Source organism: Lygodium microphyllum, chromosome 16 (assembly GCF_053477565.2).
Source record: "Lygodium microphyllum isolate KBCC chromosome 16, Lygodium_microphyllum_v1.1.10, whole genome shotgun sequence".
Classification (NCBI taxonomy): domain Eukaryota; kingdom Viridiplantae; phylum Streptophyta; class Polypodiopsida; order Schizaeales; family Lygodiaceae; genus Lygodium; species Lygodium microphyllum.
Genome location: NC_141150.1, coordinates 124,996,244 through 125,008,364, shown reverse-complemented (window position 1 = coordinate 125,008,364; position 12,121 = coordinate 124,996,244). Strand labels below are relative to the sequence as shown.

Below are 12,121 nucleotides of genomic sequence, written 5' to 3'. Positions count from 1 at the left end.
TGGATTGCATACATCAAGTCATTAAATCCAGAATTTAAACACATAGCAGGGAAGGATAATCCAGTGGCAGATATGTTGTCTAGAGCCAGATATGATGATGAGGAGACTCTACTTGCAGAAGAGGATGATGCAGAAATTTCAGCCACTATGGTTGATCATGTTTGTCATGTTTATGATATTGTGGCTTTCACAGAAGAACTCTATGTTGGAGATTGGTTGCAGATTGGCAGGTACCTTAGTACACTAAGCAAAAGAGATGAATGGACAGATGAAGAGTTCAAGAAGATCAGAAGGAAAGCCTATGGTTATTTTCTCAAGGATGGATTTCTTTGGAAGCATCCGAAGAAAAGAGGCAGATTACCTTTGCGGGTTGTCTGCGATAGAGAGACACAGTTACAGGTGATGAGGGAGTTTCATGAGAGTCCTTGGGCTGGTCATAGAGGAGTATGGGCTACTTATGAGAAAATCAAGGAGAAATATTGGTGGAAAGGCATGTATAGAGATGTTTCTCACTTTGTTGAGACTTGCAGAGACTGCCAGATGTATTCAGTAGTGCGTCATAGAGATGAGCTTCATCCGACTTATCCGCTATGCATTCATTATAAGTGGGTAGTTGATTTGATTACCATGCCTATGGGTTTATGGCAGATGAGATACATTATTTTGGCTAGAGAGGATCTTACTAATCATGTTGAGGGCAGATCTTTGAGAACGAAGACCACTAGTGCAGTGTGTAAGTTCTTATTGGAGGAAATTTTCTGCAGGTATGGTTGTGTGGGTAAGATCACTGCGGATCGTGGTGAATTGGATGCAGATGAAGCTAGGGAGTTTTTCTTTCAGCTAGGAATCAAATTGGCTCTAACCACAACATACAATCCAAAGGGAAATGGAAAGAGTGAAAGAGGGCATCCGCCGATAGTGAAAGCATTAGCCAAAGCATGCAGAGGACGGATTGGAGAATGGCCAAGACTTCTACCATTTTCTTTATGGGCTGATCGTATGACTCATAGTGTTACCACAGGATATATGCCTGCAGAGTTGATGTATGGTCAGAAACCTGTTATGCCGATTGAGACTTGTGCTTTGACTTGGTCAGTTTTACCTTGGCAGGAGGATTTGACGAGAGAGGAGCTCTTAGCTCTTCGGATTCGACAGTTGGAAAGGAGACTTGAGGATATTCAGCTAGCTATTGACAGGTTGAAAGTTGCTAGACTAAGGAACAAGGACAGGTTTGATAGCAGGCATCGCTTGCGGCCTAGAGCAATAGAAGAAGGAGATTGGGTATTGGTCTTTGATAGCAGACTTGAAAATTAGCATACTGCACTTCGGAAGATGGTGAAAAGATGGTTTGGGCCGTACATAGTCAGACATGTCTTTGATAATGCAACATATGAGCTGACTGAATTGGATGGAACAGTGCTTAGAGTGCCTATTGCTGGAAAAAGAATCAAGATTTTCAAGAAAAGAGATGATGAGGATTATGCATTGGAAGAATTTTCAAGAGAAGAGCAACGACAAGAAACTCTAATGGAAGAGACAGATGATATGGCTGATAATCTTGTTGATCTACCGGAAATGCATAACGAAGAGATTGATTTGTTTGTGGATCTTGATGATAATGATCATGGGTAGTTGGCCCATCCGGAGGATGCGCAGGATTAGAGGGGGTGCATGTCGTATTGCTGCGCATTCGGGGTGTGAAAATCACCCGAAATTTGTGTGTGCGATTTAATACTTTGTGCATACTTAGTTGTTGTGATTACATTTATTCTCTGTGTATGAGTATAGTAGCGAGTATGAAGGGTTGCTTTCAGTCTATGTTCAACAGGGTCAAGGAGAGAAGACATTACAATTATTCAAACAAATGCATGAGGAGGATATCTCTTTGGATAGTATCACACTTGTCTGTGCTTTAAAAGCTTGTGGCAACATGGTGGTTGTTGATAAAGGCCAGGAAGTCCATATGGCTTGCGTAGGAGAGAGGCAGGATGAACAGAGCATAGGAAAACAGAGGATTGGAGGGTGAAGGAAAGGTGACAGTCTGAGGTTGAAACCAGTCCAGAAGGTCGATGCCAGGTAGACGGAAGAGCTCTGCGGAGAGGAGGACATGGATCACAGGAGTCCTTGCATATCCAGAAAAGGGAAGCCAATAACGATAAACTACAGCCGAACAAGGAGGAATAGAGGAGTTTTTGAATCAAGCTTGGGAATCCTGATCTTATATTCGACATTTGAAAGGAGAGAATCAGAAGGCTAAAGGGAAGAATTGTTGTCTGGATTTTAGGGACGATACACTGCGCCGAATAGAGGGGAGCTGCGCTTTAGGGAAGAGGATAACAGCCCCGTGAGTGTTGCTACAGCAACGATTGAAGTAGAGAGACGCTCTTGGCGATGGCGGCCTCCGTCCAGGCATTGGCTCTGAGTATCCTTACAACCTCGTCTCTCACGCCGCTTCAAAGCAAGCAGTGCATCGCCTCTTCTAAGCTTCAAGGCTTGAATATTCGATGAGCTCGTGTTGGTGGGGTTGAGATTCCCAACAGCAAGCGGATTGAAGCTTCCCTTCAGTATGTCCATGTGTGTAGCCGTCGATACACCTAACTGCCGTATCATCAGATGAAAGAAGGCTACAATCTCCTGGTCATGTGAGAGTTTCTGACAGAAAACTGGCCATCCGTGGTGTCTTCAATCCTGCCATTTCTGAGCAGCTTCTTGCTCCCCCCTCCATCGTCAAAGCCTGACTCCATGTGGGATCCAAGGCCGGCTAGTGTTCCAAGCGGTGCTAGTAATGCAGGGTCGAGTGTGCATACCAAAGAGTGGAGGGTCTATGTCGACGGGCGCAGGTTGAAACACGGTCCAGAACGATTAACACCATCGCATCGAGATGAATAAAAAGGTACACAGAATTTAGGCGTAGGTGGAAAAACTGGACAAATTATCTACCAAAAGCTCGAGGGAATCTGTGGAGTTGCAGAGATTGGACAATCAACTCGTTACTCCAGTTATTACAGTGGATTTTGCAGTTGCTTGTTTGGGATTTAAAAAAAAAATCTGATCGATGCATATGGTTATCCTTAATTCCTGTGGATTGGGTGAAACAGTTTATTGAAGTTGATCCTGAAGATCGTCGTTGGGTGCGTCAAACCTGAAGAAATCCTACCTTACAGGGCACCTAAGGCTTTTGCAAACGTGCAGGTTTAAAGGCACAAACAAGCATAGGAAGGCCTGTTGTACCAAAGGTTGTTGTTCATGCAGTGGTTGAAGAGCAGCTTTTGGATGCCAAAGTTATCATTTTCAAAAAGAAATGAAGGTAAAATAATCGTAGGCATAGAAGGCATCAATAGGAAACTGAACCTCCTGCACATACTTGACATTAGAGGACTTGGAGAGGCTCGAAGCACAAGGATTGGGGCTTTACAGCCATCATAATTTATGTTCTGGAGAACAAAAACTTGGACTACTGTTACCAAAGGGAGGATGAATATAGCAATTACAGCAACTACAAACAAGAAAGCAATGGATGTCTGCAACCAAACTGGATTGTTAATTTTACATCTTAAATGTGGAAAGGAAATCTTTCAGTTTTAACGGCATCCTAAAACATGGTGTTGCTCTTCATGACACCATCATATCAGTAGTGCAGTGACATGTGACCTACTTACAACGCCAATTGAATTGTATGGAGGCCCAATAAAATTTAGATATGATTGCTTACATGGATCAATTTTTATTGCAATAGAGATTTTTGAGTTCAGTAATCACAATGCAGTTTGAACTTGCCTGATTCTCTTTGAGACCATGATTTTACTTTGTCAATGAGTATGAAGCTGGAGCAATTGATGCCATTATCCGAAATTGAGGTGACCTTCTTTCAAATTGAATCGTGATATCGTTTGATTGATTTTCTATCCTGAAATTTATCAAGGACTTCTGAAGTTGTGACATTGCTTTCCTAATCCTTTGACAACGCTATCGGAACTCAGTTATGCTTTAGTACAACTTACCATCCACAGACAGATGGAAAGACAGAGCGGGTCAATCAAGTGATTGAAGATATTCTGAGAGCCTACTGTAACATAGAAGCTACCAAATGGATCCAATACCTTCCTTTAGTGGAATTTGCTTATAATTCATCACTTCAGTGAAGCATAGGTATGACTCCATTTTGTGCATTCTACGGCTAGGAATGTCTTTCATCGCTAAATTTTTATGATCCAACCTTGAGAGTAGAAGCTTCAAAGAGAGTGATTGAAGACATGTCTGAGCAAACGAGACCTATCTGCAAGGATATCCAAGCAGCCCGCGACAGGCAGAAGCAGTACGTTGATGCGAAGAGATCGGATAGACAATTTGCAGAGGGCGATAAAGTTTTCCTTCGAGTATGACCCAAAAGAAGTTCACTATCCCTAGGGAAGTACAAGAAGCTTAGTGCAAGGTATTGTGGACCCTACACTATTACCAAAAGGATAGGATCCCAAGCCTACAAACTCGACCTACCGGCACATCTTAAGGTACATAATGTTTTTCATGTAAGTCTGTTAAAACCTTACATACCTAACCCAGATCATGTACTTGACGATGAGAGGATTGTCATGCCAAGTCAGAGTATTCTTGAGTTACAACCTGAAAGAATAGTGGAGACTCGAGAAAGGATTCTTAGGAACCGAATCCTAAGAGAGAATTTGGTACAATGGAAGGACTACCCAACCGAGGATGCGACATGGGAAGACGAAGTTTCACTTCTCAAGGATTACCCTTAGTTCTTTGCGAGATGAGGGCATCTCGAGTCCTTATGTTGGGGAAAATGTAATATCCCAATCCGAGGTTGTGCTATTTTGAATCTTTTTCTTACGAGAACTTTAAAGAGAATTGAATTTTTCAAAGTGTACCAATTCGGATTTCTTTTTGTACATTTTTTGAAGGAGTAATTACCATATTCGCAAAGGAGTCTTGTGCTATATGTGTATGCGTACTCATTGGTCGAAACGGATCTGAAAACGGACAAAGTATGTGCACATTAGACTCAATTCAATTAATGAGGAATTGCTGGGAATAATGCAAAATTGAATGGTGAAAAGGCTTAGGGCAAAAACCATGGTTTTGGGCACATGGCTTGGGCATGTGTGGTGCATGAGGCAACCATTGCCAAGTGTCAGGAGCATGTGAGAAGGCGCCTCTTCTAGAGAGAGAATGGGCTCAGTTAACTGCTCCTAACACCCTCTCACTAAGGCCCTGCACTCCCCTATATAAATACCCCATCCTTAGCCATTTTTAGAGAAAATTTTAGAGCAAAATTTGAGAGAAAATTTAGGGTTAAGCTTTAGAGAAATTAGGGTTAGGGTTTGTGAGATTAGAGTTTCACATTAGGGAAAACCCTAATTTCCTAATCGCTCATTAGATTTAGAGAGAAGTTGACAACGAAGTAGCAAGGACCATAAGAGCTAAGGTAATGTTGTAATTTTCAAGTTGCATATCCTCTTAATTGCTGCAAATTAATGAATTTCGGCACTAGATTAATTTCTTAGTCTCTTAATTAAGCTCAATTAGAGCTCAATTACTCTCCTTCTCTCTACATTAATCAAAATCCTCTTACGTATCTAGTCAATTTCTTTAATTAAAGCATGCATGAGCATTTATACACTCAATGTAATATATAAAAGCATTCTATGTGTGTGTGTGTGTCTAATTATGCTTAATTTGCCAAATTGTAATTAGCGAGCGCTAATCATGATTAGCAAAATTATGCACAATTAGTAAGAATTGATATTTTTCTTGAGAAATTAGATAGCATATAAGTATGATGCAATAAAGAAATGCTCAAAAATCTATTAATATATAATTATTAAAAATTAATTACTTTTCCTAATTATGAAAAGAAATTAAGAAAAATTAGAGAATCTTAAAATTAAAAAGTGATGTGAGTACCATGTGTGAAGATTAGTGTAAGGATCGAGGGAAAATAATGAAAATCTAAATTTGAATTAATTAAGGGTAGAAAATCACTTAATTAGAGTTAAAAATCAAGCTAATTTAATTAAATAAAATTAATAAAATTAAGATTCTAGAAATTTTTGCAGAATTTTGAATTTTTTAGAATTTAGAGAATTTTTCCTATAATTTTTGCTCATTTTAGGAATTTTTAATCAAATTTTTGAGTTAAAAAATAACTTTTTAATTAAAGAAGATGCAGAAATTAATAAAATCTGCATTAAAATACCTAAAAAATTAGAAAATTCTAGATTTATTTAAAAAATTGTAAATTAGATTAAATTTCAAAAATAATAGGGTAAGTGTAATGGAAATTCATATTCGCACTCTACGCTAACCTCAATCTATATGCGAAAATTGTGTCAGTTTTTTTAAATTTTCCTCGTGAACTTATTATTGTGTGTGAGTGAAAAATGGCCCCAAAATGCACTCGCGAGTCTGTACACAACGAAGCCGAGACTAATCGCGAACACGAAGCATTGGGAGCAGCCACTACACACAATGTCGTCGCTACTATGAATGTACACGAGGTGAGTGGAAAAGCTTTCAATTACGAAGTTCTTGAATTAAATTAATGTCATAAATTAAAGGCATTGCATACACGACCTTAGTTTTAGCCTAGGGACTAATTGAGAGAAACCTTGACCGTAAATGCGAACAATCGTTCTACGAAACTCGCGCATGTGTTTTAAAGTATTTTAAATTCAAAAGAATGTTTGATCTTCCCAAATGGAAGTGTTTGAATTTCCCAAATTTGTTTGGAAAATAGTAAATTTTAAATAAGGAAAGTTCTAATGGGTAAAATTGAATTCTCGCCAACTAGGCAGAATTGACGGCTTCGGCCGTGTGAATAAGTTCTATGGGCGTAACCTCCACCCCATTGGGACGTTTCCCCACTCTGGAAGGGTAGCGCATCGTAGCTTGAGATGGGATAAGCTGCTCGTTTTTCTTGGGCAAGAGACGAGTGGTGCCAATAAGCCCGCCAAGCGAGGAGCATCTCCGAGGGACAAGGGGACTTAGCGGGGGCTATGAGTCAATTAAAAACCCTTAGTCGCTTAGGACGAGATGTTAGCTACCCTCGTTGGTACCGCCGGATTCTAGATCTTCCGATGTATTAGCATAGCGCCTGAGGCCAAGTCGATTGGAAGCGCAGGAGCTTGGAAAGCCGCGCAATGGAAAGGCATTGGAAGCCCGGATGGGTTGTGCAATGGAAAGGCACTGGAAGCCCAGGAAAAGGTTGTGTTGTGAATGAACTCGGACGCCTCGACAAGCCATGTTGGGACGTAGAAAGGCTGAAAGGCCGATGGAGGCAGCGTCGTTAAATAAAAATGAATGATTGTAATTGAATAATGAATTTAAATCAAAGTAGGGACTGTTTTCAGTAAACAATGTCTTATCTTGTTTGAAACGTTTGAAAGGCTGTTTTAACGAACATGTTTGTATATTTAAAACAGTGTGGTAGTAATTAGGAAACACCGGACCCTTCAAGGAAAGTGGGGAATTGGTAGTCCCGACGACTCCGATTCATGGCCGGGTGGTTCTGATAAGTCGGATAGCTTTCCAACAATTCTAGATCCGTAGGAGACCGTAAGGATGAGAACCCAAATAAAACTTATTTTAGGGGAAAGGTTAACGGCCATGCCTCACACTTGATAGGGAAAAAGGTGTTAACTCTATGAACCAAGTGCAAGGTTTATTTACTGTAATCTTAAGGTCGCAGACCTTGATTAACAGTTAGAGGCTTTAAGAGATCACGTTTCCCCTGCGAGGTAGATAATAGACTACGTTGGTTGCTCGTAATCCCTTTGGTATTCCAGTCGGGATGAGGGAGGTCGTCAACCGCATACGTACTAAAAGTCTATTAGGCTGTCAAAGGTTAGTCTTCCCCGAGTTGGGGTCGGCACCTCACACAAGTTCAAGATAAGTCGAGTACCATTGCACAATTGAAGAATACCATTCAATGAATGAAAGAGACTCCACTAGGAGCAAGGGAGCGTAAATGGACCTTTAGTTCTATAGAGACACTTGCACTCGGTGGTGGTGCTTGCAAGAGGAGAGTGTTAACAACTAAGTGAGCATACTCTTCCCATCAAGTTTCAATTAAAACATACATTTTCATGTTAACACTAACAAGTTGCTGATGTAATCTCAGAAATTTTATTCAAGAGGTGTGTGCTAGTGAGACCCGCACTGATTGTGCATATCTTATGTTGAGATGCCTCAAGCCAATAGACATCATCTCCTTCCTCCAGAAATCAAAGTCAAAGCGCATGAGGGATGCAATCACTAAGGAGGTAATGCAAAAATTTTCCAACATAGTGTCCAAGCTTGATGTCTTGATTGCATGTGACGATGCAGGCATTAGCACAAAGGGATACCAAGGGGGCCATCAACTCTTGAAAGATGCATTACGCAAGCATGGCATCACTCAATACTTCTTTCTTGTACCACATAGGATTCATCTTGCCCGAAAGGTAAGCAGTTAAGATGTTTTTTCTCGCCTAGGGGAGTATCTGCATGTTGAAGGCACAATGTGCATCCCTGGCATTTTTAAAAAGCGCTCGGGGTCGAGGAATGGATCAAGTGCATCTGCAAAGGCAGATGGATATCAATATACAAAGTTCAATAATATTTTTGTTGACCTGAGAAAACTTCAACAAGCAATGATCTCTAAGTAGGTGAGGGCACACATTTTTACAATGTATGACCTTTGTGTTCTTATAATGTATGACCTCTATGTTTTGTAGTGCTAGGAGAGAAGTTGGCTTTTGTGTTGAAGCTGGATGAGTGTGTCTCAAATAGTTAAGGGTCAAAGGCCTGAGAGGATTAGCGTAACACTCATGAATGATGCCTTATTCTGTGCAAAGCGAGAAGATTCGATGCTCCAGATAGACCCTCTTTTAGTGTCCAATCGGAGAAGGAGATATGGTGGCTAGGTGCATTCGAAGTTCCCAAAGAAATGCACGAGGTCCTCCAATGGATGTTTGATAGAATTCCATATATACCAGAGACAATTTGTGCTCAAATGATGTCAGGCGAGAAGTTGGATGTTCAAGGATTTGGAACATTTGAAGTGGAGTGGCATTTGGGTGGAGATTTGAAGACAATTAAGTGCTTGCTTGGATGCAAGCAAGGTGCCAATTCTTTGTTGCCTTTCTCATTCTATACTCGTGGATACAAGAAACCAACGAAGGGTCAAAATGTCACTTCACGAGGGAAGAGACTAGAACAAAGCACCATCGCACAGCTGGAAGCTCAAGATGGCGGTGTGGGTGAGGATGCAGAAAGACAATGGGACACGTCTGTGTTGAGTTGCCCCATGCTTGACGAGCTAGACAGGGCATATTTGGATCGTGATTGGAATCCTATCATTGACTTCCCACTCAGTAATGTTTATTTCTGCACATTACATGCATTCATGCATATATTTAATCGTTTGTTGAAGCTTCATATTGATTATGCATTCACCATGAAGCCCAATGAAAGATCAATAGATGCATTGACCCAAGTAGAGGCCCTTCTGAATTCAATCGGATGTCATGGTGGAAATGTTTCCATTGTGGCTAACAAAAACTCTAGCGTCACTCATGAGATTGCTCAACAAGTATCCATGAGTGGTGCAAAAGCGAGAAGGTTTCTTCAAAGGCCACCCTCAAAGATGACAAGAGCTCATCATGAGGACGGAGAAGATGATGAGATGCAGTCGGAAGAGTAGATGTGGGAGCTGTGGAAGGAATTATGCAAGTGCATCACCGACAACGATCCAAATCCAATGGTCGATAATCGAAGAAAGCAAGTGTGGGCATCTTTTGACAAAATGGTTAAGCTAATGTCTCGTTCAAGTACAACAGAACAACAGCGTATAGAGTTTCAATATCGTCTAGTCAAGTTCACGACAGTAGTCACTAATGCTTGGGGTGAAACAAGCATAACCCATTATATGGTATGCCATTCTAACACATCAAATATAGGACTAAAAATAGACACGCACTAATAATACTTCTTTTGTTTGGTGGGATGGTGCAATACATTTTTTTTGCACATAGGACCTACTTCATGAATACATACGGGTCGCTTGACATTTGGAGTACACAAGGCATGGAAAAGTCGCACTACCGGGTGAGGGGGGTTTATTTCAAAAATACGCATCATGGAGGTGGTAGAGTACGGTCAAACTACTTACAAGAGATGTTTAATTAGTTCTTTCGAAGCACATTTGGACGTAAGTGAGACATGGAGCATGTGCGAAACTCTGAAATTGCGAGACAAGCTGGACGATGAGCCCGCCCATCACCATTCTGAGGCATGGAGAAGTACACATGGCCTTGCAACCCATGCTACTTAGCGTCAAACTAGGGTGCGTGTAGGCAAAATATGGGCAGGAACTCCTAAGGCCATATTGTATCTTTGACGAAATTTTCAATTTATGTCATTTTTGAATTAAAATTGGTGTACCGCGTGAAACCCCCCGAGGAGGGTGGACATTAGTGGGTGGCCGAATGTGAACGACCACCTCTAATTTAAAACCTCATTCTCTCACAACTTCATAACATTCCACCCATGATACTTCTCCTCACATGGCACGCACTAAGCAAATTGCACGTGCAAATGTGCAAAATCGTAACATGCTCCAAGGTACTCAATGCCCATGGAGACCCGATGAGACCGATAGGGCCTCCACATGAGTACCACACAAAGAACAGAGTGTAACGTGGGGCAGCCATACACTACGAACTCCAGGACGACGTGCAACCTCATAGTCAATAGGTTGTTGCCCTCAACATCTACGGCGACAATGGGCCGGATTAAGATGATGGGAGGCTGGCGGTGCTTAATAGGAGGGTACATCAATGATGAGCCAGACACGGACCCAGAGGAGCCGTAACCCCATTCAGACGGGGAGCCTAGTGTAGGCGGCAGGGCACCATGGGAGGACATGTAGATCCCTCCAATCAGTGCATCGGGCCCTCGAGGCAAGGTACTACCTCCTCGAGCTTTACGAACCACAAAAATGCCCGTAGAGCCTGAAGATGAACAAAACAATGCAGATCATGAGTAGCAGCCTAGCAATGAAGGGCAAGAGCTACAAGACGTACTTCAGTAGTAGTAGCAATAGTAAGAGGGGAGGCCAGATCCAACACAACGGAAGAAGGCAAGAAAAATAAAGTTCTTCTAGAGAGCCCGTCGACCTGCCCCGCAAAATGTCCAAGCACACCTCGTAGGCCCCAACAAAGAAAGGCACGCCCCTACAACAAAGTTTTTGCAGAGATCAAGCACTACCAGAAATCAACGGAACTTCTGATTCGCAAGGGTCCCTTTGCAAGGACATGCAAAGAATTTTTGCAAAGCTATCGGATAGAGTTCCACATGCAAGGTGTCACACTCGAGGTGATCCAAAAGGCAACCGAAGCATATTTAGTGAGCCTATTCGAGGACACTAACCTATGTGCAATACATGCAAAGAGAGTTACAATACAAGATAAAGACCTGGCCCTTGCACGGCGCATTAGAGGCAAGCGTAATTAGAAACCTCAAATGTAATCTTCCTTCTGTAATGAAAAATACTTTTGTCTAAGACTATGTCAGAGCACTCTAGCTCCTTTTCGATTGTGTAATTAACTAATTGTACACGAGCGCTCTAGCTCAAAATTCTTGTTTTGATCTTTTTTCTCATCTACAAAAGTTCTTGTGGATGACACGAGACTTGCGCATCGATCGGCGTGCTGGTGATGAATTTATTTTTTTGTCAGCTGTTAGGGGCTCCTGTGTGGCCATTAATCAGCCTTCCAAGGATTTTGGATGGTTGATCTACGTGTCTCTCTGGCCAAGGCCCCTACATCTACATAGGAGCCCCTAGCAGTTGACAAAAAAAGGATTCATCACTAGCACATACCTGTCTGTCAGTGCACAAGTCTCGTATCGTCCATATCAAAGCAATAACTTTAATTTCAACTGAATAGAAAGGAATGAACAGAAGTTGTGCAACAAAACATGTGTTTTCATTAAAAATCATGTTTCCATTCGACCGTCATTTCCAAGAAGTTTATTTACAAAGTTTGTGCGATGCCGCTTGGCTTTAGGGACCTTAGCAAGCAAAAGGGTTTTGGTCATGGCATCAAGATCATCGCTGCCTAAG

The 12,121-nt window shown here is 41.6% G+C and overlaps 1 pseudogene; it reads left to right on the top strand.

Annotated features, from left to right (window-relative positions):
- The first annotated feature begins 2,391 nt into the window (after positions 1-2,391).
- On the top strand, positions 2,392-9,700 carry LOC148023387 (uncharacterized; annotated as a pseudogene).
- Positions 9,701-12,121: the final 2,421 nt, after the last annotated feature.